Source organism: Alligator sinensis, unplaced genomic scaffold (genome assembly GCF_000455745.1).
Source record: "Alligator sinensis unplaced genomic scaffold, ASM45574v1 scaffold373_1, whole genome shotgun sequence".
Lineage (NCBI taxonomy): Eukaryota > Metazoa > Chordata > Crocodylia > Alligatoridae > Alligator > Alligator sinensis.
In genome coordinates, this window is record NW_005841990.1 from 992821 (window position 1) to 1005252 (window position 12432).

The window sequence follows — 12432 nt, forward strand, 5'->3', positions numbered from 1 at the left end:
TGGCAGGGGGGCAGGCTAGATGATCTGTTCAGGTCCCTCCTGACCCTAGCTACTATGAAACTATCTTCATCCTGCCTCATTATAGAACATTATAGTGAGTGCCATCAAAATGGAAAAATCACTTAGTTCCTCTAAGCCAGGGGTGCTCAACCACTAGCCCACAGGCCAAATGCAACCCACAGAGCCATTGCATGTGGCCTGCGGGTCTCCTCACAGGTCAGGACATTTGGTGTGGGGGAGGTGGTCATAAATATGCCATGCTCCCACACTGCCAATTTCCCAAATTGTGTTGCCTTTACCCAAGGGATGGTGTTGGGTCTAGACCATGCCTCCTTCCCCCCCACCAGGCTGGCTACAAATCAGGGCATGCTCCCTCCTTCTGAGGGGCTGTCTTGGAGCAGGGCCACGCCCCCTTCTGTCCACAGGGCTGCCTCCCACTTGCCTCTGCACAGCCAGATGATGCCTGCAGTACCCAGCCCTGTTCCCTGATTGGGACTACTGGCCTGATTTGGCCAGCAAATGGACTGGGCACTGCCCATCCGGCCTGCTGGGAAAAAAGTTTGAGCACCACTGGTCTACACAGAAAATATGGGAAAATGCAGGACGAAAGGAAGCCAGAGAGCTTACCCCAGATAATGATTTTGCTTGCAATCAAGTGCTTCTTATAAATGAAACAAACCGTGCACAAACAATAACATTTTTAAACCATTTATTCTCAGCTGCTACTCTCTGCAGCAAGAAATCCCACCACAATCTCATGTGCACAGGACTTCACCAGTGTGTAGGTATGCCTTAATTGCTTGTATGGCATGATAGCCTAAATTAAGCAGCCCTCTAGCATTCGTTTTGACTTCTAAATTACTTTCAGTGTAACACTTTCATTTATGTATCTCAGCATGAGTTTTTGGTCTTAGAACTGCTAAGAGGTATGGTATTTGATGGTATTTTCCACTATCAATATTCACTGTCTTTTCACCTTAGTTATCCATCTTATTCTGAAACGTATTGCTTTCTTTAAAAAAAATTTAATCTCTTGTATCATAAAGTACATGAATAATTGCTTTTCTTTCTTGAAATCATTGATAACTAAGGATAGCCTGGCCAAACTCCAGCTCAGTACTTAGAGCCTGCCTTCAAAAATGTCTCCTGTATTTCAAGTGAATAAGAGGCTATTTGCCTCCTGGACTAAACTGTTGTACATAATTGTACTGCACACTAATAAGAAAAAATGGTAGAGAACTATTAATCTCAGAGGTAAGATTAATGATGGGTGAAATAACTAATAACTGTGGCATAATGTAATTAGTGCAAGCAGACTGCTAGAACACTTTATGCCACATATGCCTATTTCTGATGCAAAGTCATTATATTTATTTTTAAGCAATAAATACACCATTTTCCCAAGTGGTCCCCTCAAAAAATTCTTTTTATTGAGGTATTTGAACAGAGTTAAAATCTGGATGTCTGCTTTTTCTCCCTAAATGCAGGATTTTGAAACTGACTGGAATACTTTGGGAATAGTTCATGAAAGCTGGTAGAGCTTTCAATCTTTATTTAATATTTTCAAATATTATGTCATGTTTTGCATAAGTCTCTATGTTAAAATTAATGTATAAATATACTTTCTGGTTCTCTATTATGTTTGTCATACTTTTGCAAATGGTACAAGCTCCCAAAGTAGCAATAATTTCTACAATTTTTAGTCCATTTGGCTTTCTTTTCCCCCTTAATATTTTATGTTAAATTAATCCCAGATAAGGAAATTATACCATGAATGAAATTTAACCCATTTTAAAATTGTTCAGAGTCTATTTACTTCTTTCAAACTAGTGATGCTGCACAGGCCAGGTTAGCCTCTTCCTGAGTGACTCTTCTTGGTGTACCGTCCGCTGTGCTTCTCTGTCCCAAACCTCAGTAGGCTGGAACAATTTAATGTACATGGAAGCATACAGGGTGGATAAAAATTAATTATTTAAAAAAAAAATTGTAATCAGATTTCTTTTATTTAATCGTATTTTTTTTGTTAAGATGCTTTAAAAAACCCGCACATAAAAAGTTTTAATTTAAGATGTGCTAAAAATCAAAGATGAAGTAGGGATTATAACTTCTAATTATACACTATTTGACACCATATATTCATGTAACCTTTTTAGAAAAGTTTTATTAATAGGTCACAACAGGCTATGGACTATATTAGGGGTCCAATTTTATGGGGTTCCCAGAGGTTGCTCTATAGATTAGTAAAGATTAAGAAAACCACTCTACCCAATGGGACCCAGTGCTCAGTCTAGAACAGGGGCAGGCAATTATTTTGAGTGGAAGGCCACTTACCGAGTTTTGGCAAGCTGTCTAGGGCTGCACTGGTAGCCCCACCCCTTGACAGGTGCCCCACCCCCTGGTTGGCATCTTGGAACCGGAAGTCCTGCCCTCAAAACCCTGACCTTTGCCACCAGATGTACCTCCCCTTGCCCCCAGAAATATTCCTTTCAGCAAGGGGTTTTGCCATCTCAGAACCAGAAAAATACCAAATTATATTATAAAAATTGAACATTTACAACATTCATTAATTTGATTTCAAAAAATATTTTTTGTCCTGATGTACATGCGTTTGTGTAGTGCACATATAGGGAATTGCACAATAGCTTAAATGAAGTCTTACTCTTGTATACTGTAGAGTGGTGGGGGTGTTGGGGGGTGGGTATAGGTTTGTGGGGGACTGTTCATGTGTGGGTATGTGGGGTGTGAGAGAGGGTGTGGGCAAGGGAGCATGTAGGGTGTGGGTGGGTATGGTGTTTGTGGGGGTCTGTGTGTGGGGGAAGGGTGGCTGGGGTGTATGAGGGGATGTGGGTATGGGGATCTGCACATATGGCAGTGGGAGGGGGGTGTGCGTGCATGTGTATGGTGGGGTCTGTGTTTGGGACTCGCCCTATGAACACACACAAACACACTCATACTCTCTCTCCCTCCCTCATTGTACACACACACATACACTCTCTCTCTCTCCTTCCCTCATTATTCTCTCTGTTTCTCTCTCCCCGTCACTGCACGGACACACAAGTGTGCACACACACGCACACACACACACCCTCCTGGTCCTGGGGTACCTGTGCAGTACCCATGCTCCCGCGGTCCAGTGATGCAGCCGGAGGCCATGTGGTGCTGAAACAGCTGGCTGGCATGCAGGGAAGCAGTGAAAGCTGCAGCAGGCACAGACTTCCAGTTGGGGGGTGGGGGTAGGGGTGGGAGGGTGTTGGGAGTGGCAGGGCTGGGCTGGCCTTGCTGGTGAGTCTTGATGGCTTCCCCTGGGTCCTGTTGCCCATGGCTCCTTACATCTTTGATAGACAGCCAGGAGCAGATAAATTTATATATTCTAAATTTTTCAAGGGCCCCACAGGCTGAATAGAATGGCCTGGTGGGCCAGATCTGGCCTGCGGGCCGTATTTTGCCCACCCCTGGTTTAGAAGATCCCATGAAGCATCTCTGTGATGCTTAGTTTTAGTTCTCAAACTGTGGATTTGTGTCTCCAGAGATAACATCCTTGTTAACAGCAGTATATGGAGATGAGAAATAATAGATCTGATTACTCACCCATCAGCCCTCCTGTCTCTGCAAGTTTCTGTACACGGAGTCAAGCCCTTACCTTTCTCTAAAAGTGCAAAGTTTCAAGAAGTTAAATGAATAAAGTATATCAAATAAAAAGAATGCACTTTTTGTAGAAAACAATGATTAAATAAAGACTTCCTAACCAATGATTTTAAATCATGATTTAAATCACGATTTTATTCAATTTGATTTAAATCAAAACCACCCTCGAAGCATATCATGATGGTCCTGTCTGATGTTGGACCATCAGGAGTGGGACAGGCTCAGGTGATCCAGCTGGCACCTGACACATCCTAGTCATCAGAACTGCCTGCCCACGCACCCTGGCTTCCCTTTGCCTCCTATCTCTCACTTGCCACCACTTGATTTTTGGGTATCTTAACTGGGGAGGCTGCCTTAAGAGGCCAGGTTAGCCCCTTCCTGAGTGCCTCTTTTTGGTGTACCGTCCTCCGTGCTTCTCTGCCCCAAGCCTCAGGACTCTGCCCCAAATTCTACAGGGTGGGTTCTCCCTTTAAGACAACCTCAGTTGTGCCTTAGGGGCAGTAATCATGATATCCAACTACCCCCATAGTTACACCTATGCCTCACAGTTGTTAGTATTTAGAGGGAGAGCCTTTTCCCTGACTCCATACCCAGCCCCTCATGCCTCAAACCTTTATTGGGGCTTCCGCCTCCCTGGCTTCAGCCCCTTTTCTTTAGCTGGGCCCCTAGGTCTCTGGCTGGGCCCCTAGGTCCCTAGCCTCCGTCTTCTGCTCTGAGCCTCTGGCCCCTATTCCTGACCCTCTACGGGGGACTCTCTATTGTGTGTCTCTCGAGGACACCTGTGGCCTCCAGACAACCCCCTCTTAGCCACAATCTGGTCCTCTGGTGCTAAACATAAACACCAGTATAATAGAAATATAAGCAAACTGCTTCCACAAAGTACTCCCTGCTCTGGGCCATTTTTTTGGTTTTTATCTTGTTCAAGGCCGCGTAAGTTCCCAGTTTAGTTGGGCAAAGCCCAATAGCCAAGTTCCAAAATTCAACTAATCAGAGCTTGATTGTCAAATCTGTATGACTCTACCACTGGGCAAGTATCCCCCCTCCCAGGGCTGGAGCTTCAGATACTCATCAAATCTAGGCAGGCATCCTATGTGCAAGCCCCAGACCTAGAGGCCTTGGGGTTCAGATGCCCTGAGTCTTGCTTGATCTTAGCCAAAAGGCCAAGAGTACAAACTATGCATGGTATTAGTTCAAAGCCAAAGGGTCTGGAATACAACTCAATACTCTACAACAGTGCTTCTCAAACTATCTGATGTGGTGGACCGGCAATTTTTTTTCCAGTGGGCCAGGGACTGGTGCCTGGTTCAGCTGATGGCAGCAAGTGCATGTAACAGCACTACACAAATACGCGACCAGCTGTTTCTTTCTTTCCTCACCTCGCACGACGTGACGTCACCTGGAGTGTTGGAACATACAAACTGTGGCGCTATGACATATCAATGTTATGCTTCTGAAAATATATTTCTTTCCTGGCAACTCGCTGCAGACTGGCGACTGGTGGCTCGCGGACTGGCACCAGTCCACGGACCACCACTTTGAGAAGCACTGCTCTACAACAAGTTTTACTTCTCAGTGACAGGTTCACTTTCACTCTTGAGGGTCTGTGGGCCTAGTTCCTGTGGTCAGCTTCCCTGGGGAGCTCCTCTCCTTGCAGCTTGCAGGGTCTGACTGCTTGTTCTGGCTCAGGCCCTGGGCTTATATGTCTCAGTGCTCTGCATCCTTCCTGTCATGTGACTTCCCAACCACACACGGCGGGGGTTCCTTTTAACTAAGGGCCAGTTTGTGCTCCTGCTGCTGCAGCCCCATACACTTAGCTTTGCCTGCTGCATTCTTTTACAGTGGCAGGAACCCCTTGGTTCCCTGTTACAAGGGGTTTCAAACATATAGCCGGTGGGTGGAATCCAACCCATGGAGCTACTCCAGCTGGCCTGCCAGGCTATCAATAAGCCATGGAGTTTGGGAGCATGGTCAGTAATGGGCGGGGCTTGCCATAGCATCTAGGGCCCTGGGACCCCAGTGGACATGGCCATCAGTGGTAGGGAGGTGAGTAAGGGCTACATCATACAGTCCTCGGTTACCTTGTGGCTGTCTGGCCCGCTGATACTTGTGCATCCTCTGCCACAGCAAGCAGCCATAACCATTGCAGTAACTACTGCTTCCCAGGCCAAAACCAGCCTGGAAGGACCCTCTGTGGTCTGAATCCAGTTCAGGGCCCAAGTCGAGTTTGCTGGTGTAAAATATTCCGTTACACTGCACCATGCAATCAGCACATATTGTATTTTGTGCTACTTAGGTGTCTTCTTATAAAGCTTTTGAGTACAGAGCCTATGTTACCTCTTTGTTCGATACAGCACCATATGTAAACAATACTTAGAATCTAAGAACACAAAGATGAAAATAATCAGAATACCTTGCTTTTCAAAATCTCCCCCTCCTCTCAGATTTCCCTGGCTTTTCATCTACTCCCAGAAAATACTATTTTCCTTTCCAGTACTATGCTCAGTCACTGGCAGAACTTTACATCCAGACTCTTTCAGTGGACCTTGAAAGTTTCTTTCAAGGTCCACTATCTGAAGCCAGGAGACACACAGGCTGGGAAATTGAAGACATGTACTACACTGTTTTATAACATGAACACTGTACCCAAACAGAGATAAGGACTCTGCAGCAGTGGCACCAGGTCACAGTGCCCAACTGCAGAGGCCTGAGGATTTCTGGTTTTGGTGAACAGACCAAATTAGGAGACCAGAAAATAACCTAATTAAGATGTATGTGTGTGATGGGTTTCTTGGAACAAATGAATATGGTTTCCCTGTGATCGTCATACTGTCCATGTTCTATTCTGTCAGCAATCAACAATGCCCAGAGATGAAGAGTCATCAGAGGGGACAAAGGATATAAAAGGAGGGATTTCAGAGCAGCAAAGGGTCCATGAGAGGGGAATCCAAGGCCACTATGGACAGAGGGCACACCACCAATCTATCTCATCTATCTCACTGGGGTGGGGCCAGCGGGCCTTGGCCTTTAACTTCCGACTGCTGGCATCTGACATTCAACAAAGAACCACAGAGTGAAGCTCATGTACTAGCCAGACATACCTTCTCTCTGAAACAGCCCTAGGCCTGGTAGATATAAAACAGGGGAGGTTATTTTGTTTGCCTTGCTTGTGTTATTTTTACCTGCTATCATTGTGTATCAATACATTTGCATATTACTAAATGGAGAGGTCATGGTTGGTCTTAGGGTTTGGGTCTGCCTGGAACAAGGTATCTGGGTCATAAATATACTGCCAACAAGCTAAGCTCTACCTCTCTCATATGTAAGCCTTGAAATACCCTGAATCTAAAATGTAAATATAAGCAGATTATTAGAATTGAGGCTGAAAAGCCATCCCTAACTCCTTTGCACAGTACTGTATTATTAATGTATATGGAAAAATGTAAAATCCCCTGCCCACCCACCCTGCTAACAATAAAGCGCAAAGTAGAATAATCACTGAAAAATTTCATTTTTAAAGTATTAGGCCAAATTCAGAGGTAATATATAAAGTAAGGTATATGTTGTTGTAAGTGGAATAAAATAATTCAATTCAAAATTTATAATCTGAAGCAGGGAAAATGTCACTTCATGTTTTACAGTACAACTTCCTATCAGATTGTCTTCCTTCTACAACCTCTGTACAAGGCCCCAAACCTGTAAATACCTCATCTAGGCAGGCACAGTTGTCTGGTGAGCCCTGCTTTTCCCCCCAAGAGCTCTAGACTAGATATAGATGTTACACTTAATACACATTAAGCACACAGAAAGTACTTTAAAGTTGTAATAGAACAGCAATTCACAGCACTTACAGTGCTTTAACAATGGTGGATCCTGCTCTAAGTTAACCCTCAGTGGATGTAGTATTAAACAGAGCCTGACGAAGGGACTTTGATCCTGAAAGCTTGCAGAAAAGGACAATTTTCTTGCCATTTTCCACTTGGTTTAATAAAAGGTATCATTTTGGAACCAAAAGTTCTAGTTTTTTGTATGTATTAAACTAAAGCACTTTAGGTTAGAGTACTTTTTTTGAAGATCTAAACCACATCCATCACACTTCAATGTAGCTGCATTCTGCTGCCTACCTAGGGGCTTCTTGCTGTGTGGCTTGTTAGCCTCAGCCAGTGCTTGTCTGCTGTGTGTGAGCACGGGTCCATTCCCACCCCCACTGAGAGGAGGCAGAAAAGGGTCTGTCTCCTCCCTGCACAGCTGGGTGGGAGGATAGGGAAAGAGAACCTCTCTGATGCATGGATTCCCTTTCCCCACAAGCTTACAGGCTTGCGTCTTGGTGTGGGCCAGGCTGGAACCACATGATAGAGAGGCCCCATTCCCACCCTGGCCCCAGTTCCTGGTATGGCAAAAAGCTGGGCTGGGCAGCTCTGTGCTGCAGCTTCTGGCTGTAGCTGTCAAGAGGCTTGGGTAGAGGGAAATCCTTCCCCCCCAGATTGCTGGCTGGAGTCCTAGTGGGGGACAGGCCAGGTCCACATAGTGAGGGGACTGCTTTCCCCCACCCCACCACCCAAGCCTCCTGAAAATGAAAGCCAGAAGCTGCAGTGCCGGGTTGCTCAGGTGGCTTTCTGCCATGCTGGAAACTGGGGCTATTGGGGAGGCCTCCCTTCAGCAGGGGGCTTCCCTTCAGCTTGGTAAATGGGATCTTGAGAGGGGCTGGGCCAGGTCCATGTGGCAGGGGGGGTTCTCTTCCCCCCGCCCCAGTTTCCAGCATGGCAAAAAGCTAGCTGGACAGAGCCATGATGCAGTTCCTGGCTGCAATGGTCAAGAAGCTGGGGCAGGAGGAAGAAAGCCCCCCTGCCATGTGAACTCATCCTGGCCCCCTGCCAAAATCCCATCCAGAAAACTGTAGGCAGGGCGCTCTGTTACCCCGTCTCCCCAGCCGCTGCTGACAGTCACCAGCTGCCAAGCAGGTGGGGCGCCTTCTGGCAGCCTACTGAGAGGTGTGCAGGAGTGCTCCCCAACCTGCTGGCCTTAGTCAGGTCAGGCAAACACTGGGCCCCCGCCACTGAATAGCAAATGTCTATTCGGTTCATTCCCATTCTAACTTATAGCACATTAAGTAAAGTGAGATAGAGCACTTCCACTAGGGCCTTTTTGAACATCTGTACTTAGCCCTAGTCATTGCCACTGAATACGTTTACAATTAGCTCTTTGCTGCCATCACCTCCTTTGTCATCATCCTGGAACCATACCTGAAAAATTCAGCTCATTTAAATTTTTTTGAGAGATTATATAAACTTTTTTGGCAAAAAAATATTGGTTATTTGAAATTTCCTATTTTTCAATTAAAAACTGAAGTTTGGAGTTGTATCCAAGCTGAAATGAGAACTCTGGGGCATCCCCCAACCCTACCAGTTTCCCATTTCCTCCAGCTCCACTGCATAAATTAAGTGAATTGGTATTAAGAAGAAAAAAAAAATCAGAACATTTCAGGAAAACTGTCTTTCACTTTTGGACCATTCATACCTGTAGATAAGAGTAAAATTCAGCATAAGAGAATATAATTTATACTTCGTAACTGGTGTCAGTTTAGGATCTGCTAAAATGACATAAATAGTAAATGGTATTAGAAAGTAGAGAGCACAAAATGGTGATATTGGTTAAGAATGCTTGAAAGCAAAATGGTATAAAACATAGGCTCCTTCTTTTTATTAATTTTATGTAACTGAAAAACTGCTCTTCCAATTTTATTTTCTTGTGGATTAAAAAAATGTTACTTTTAATTCTCCATGACTTGGACATACTTTTCTGCCAAGATAGAAATTACATTACTATTACGATTACATTATTAAAGAAATTACATTGCTAAAAATACTGTACCATCAAAATACAACAGGTGCTTAAGAACAGTCCAAGGATACAGGTTGTAGCTGTGTTGGTCTACAGGCAAAAGCAATAAGAACTCTTAGTAAAGGTGATATCTTTTATTAGACCAACTAGATCATTGCAAAAAAAAATTTTTATTTGCAAGCTTTCAGGCACACACGCCCTTCCTCAGGCATAGAAGAGTGCAAAGATTGTAAAATTTCTCCCAGGTGGAAATAAAAATTCATATTTACAGGACAGCTAAAAGGTGGTGTAAGATCTCCTGGTTGGAAAAGTTAATTTTGGCTCAGATAGAAGTTGGAGCAGTCTATTTACCTCAAAGTTGTCTGAGGGCAAGCAGGATGCTAAATTATGCTTCTTTCTTGTTATGATACAAAAGCAATCAGAACTCTTGGTAGAGGTGATATCCCTGAGCCATGGAAGATATCGCTGAAAACTTCATAATTTTACAAGAAGGAAGCAAAAATCAACACCTTGAAACCTGAAAGCTGACACCTCTGCTCCAGCCTTTTGTTTCAAGCCAAATTTGCATGCTCACAGAGTAGCTTCAACACAAGAGAAATTGCTTGCCCAGGAGAATCTTCCATCACTAAGCTTCCTGTGAAATATGAAACCCCATAACAAGAAGCAGAATTCAATGTCCTGTTTGCCATCAGACAACTTCGAGGTAATTAGATTGCTCCAACTTTTATCTTAGCCTAATTTGCATAAAATGAACTTTTCTAACCAGAACCAGGAGATCTTACACCACCTTTCAGCTCTCCTGTGAAATATGAACTTTAATTTCTACCTGAGAGAAATTTTACAATCGTTGCACTCTCCTATGCCTGAGGAAGTGCGTGTGTACCTAAAAGCTTGCAAATAAAGAATTTTTTTTGCAACTATCTAGTTGGTCTAATAAAATATATCACCTCTACCAAGAGTGCTGATTGCTAAAAACAGTCCAGGGTATTCAGGGAAGGCATTTAATTTATAGATTTGCTCTATACCCATACCAAGACCCACCTGTAAATGGATACTTGGTTATCTGGGCTGGGGAGTAAAAAGTGGTGAATCATTCCTGTGTATGTCATTGACTACAAAACTTACACACCAGTTTAACTGCCCAGTGGGCAGTTACTCAGGAAGACTTTTGATTAAAAAGCAGTTATTTTCTTGTGCAGAGTTATCTAGATCTGTTTACCTGATGCTATTCTATTTAGTAGAGCGGATTTGAAGTTTCTGACATGAAGGACGGACAGTTCTCACACTAAAAGCTGATTACCTGAAAAGATGTTGTGAATACCTTCCAGGGCCTTCTTTTCCAACTTCAGTCAATAGTGGTACACAGGAGCTAGACCATCAAGTGCACAATCAGCATTCAAACATTTATTGTTCCTTTACTGAAATTAAAAAAAAGGGGAAAAGGAATCTCAGTGAGGCCATATATGAAATTTATTTTTCAGTACAAGATGAGAAGCAGGTGATTCTCAGAGTTGATAAAAATGAACAATATTAATGATAAAGAGCAGTTATGTCTGGAATCCCTTCATAAGCAAAAAAAAGAAGTGAGACTTTCATTGGTTGGGTGTTCTTTCAGGTTCCCTAATGTTTATATACAGGGCCCAAAATTAAATCTGGCTGATACCCAACAAGGAGAATTGCTGACACTGCTGAGTCAGTGCTGACTGCTTTTCTTCTGAAACAAGGCTGTCATCTTCAGTTCCTGTCTATTGCCAAGTTAGCAGGACTATAGAACTTCTAACTGCAGTAACATATTCACACAGTAGATTTTTCTTTACTAAGCCTTTCAAGCTTCATTTAACCCCTTCACTGTAATAAATATAAACATTTTACAGAGCAAATTATCTGAATATAATAGTATTAATGTAATGTAGCATAGTTCTTTGTAATATCACACCACTGTCTCAGTATACTCATTAAGTAAACCTGTCAGTATAGATCAGTAACCTCCTAATTTTTCACTGTCTTATTGGCTGTGCAGTGATGTAACAGGTGCTGTTTTAAAATAGATTACCATATATGAGGTATCCAGGTTGTAGTTGTATTGGTCTAGAGGAAAAAGCAATCAGGGCTCATAGTAGAGATGATATCTTTTATTAGACCAACAAGATTGTTGCAAAAATTATTTTGAATTGCTAGCTTTTGGGCACAAACACCCTTCATCAGGCATTGGAGAAAAGATTGTAAAAGTTCTCCTGGGTAGAAATGAAAGTTCATATTTCATAGGATTTCACAGAGAGTCAATAGATGGAAAAGTCCTCTGGGCAGGCAGTTCTTAGCTGGTAAGGAGTCTCTCAGCTCTCCTGTGAGGCTCTGTGATGACTCAAATTACCTTAAACAAAGGCAGGAGCAGTATCTCAGGTTTCAGATGGTCACAGTTGCTTCCTGCTTGGGAAATTATGAAGATTTCATTAAAAAAAAATCGGCTAAAATTTGATAGAGACTCCTTACCAGCCTTTATATTCCTCTGATCCAAGCCAACCTTGGGTCAGGCCAGGCTCCTCACTGCTGGTAGCCCTAAGAGACTGATAAGCCAGACAGGGATCAATGTGATACATAGGTGATCCCCTGGAAACACTGATGCTCTTCAGACTCACATTCTATGCTAGTGGTTATCCACCAGGGTGCTATAGCACCCTAGGATGCCTTGAGATCCTTTGATGGGTGTCTGTGAAGTGCCATGCAATGTTAGCACTGTTAGGTAGGCAAACATGATTACCAGAATAAGATATATCTATTGGTATATTTATTTTGTGAGTCTATGAAGGCCTCTGAGTCTATCTACCCTGCCTTCTGACCAACTTCGGAGTACCATGGCTAGCTGCCTCTCACAAGATAAACCGAGATACTTCAAATAGGAATCCACAGTGTTAAAAACACTGTGACCTGCTGTGTTCTTTCTGAATTTTT

At 43.4% G+C, this 12432-nt stretch overlaps 1 protein-coding gene across 1 annotated transcript in view; it reads right to left on the reverse strand.

Annotated features, from left to right (window-relative positions):
- The window catches only part of MAP3K7CL (MAP3K7 C-terminal like), an 87389-nt gene extending 76488 nt beyond the window's left edge, over positions 1-10901 (reverse strand). Inside the window, exon 1 of the mRNA XM_006021375.3 lies at positions 10784-10901. The gene's annotated coding sequence lies outside the window, so the exon portion shown is untranslated. The remainder of the gene's footprint in view (positions 1-10783) is intronic.
- Positions 10902-12432: the final 1531 nt, after the last annotated feature.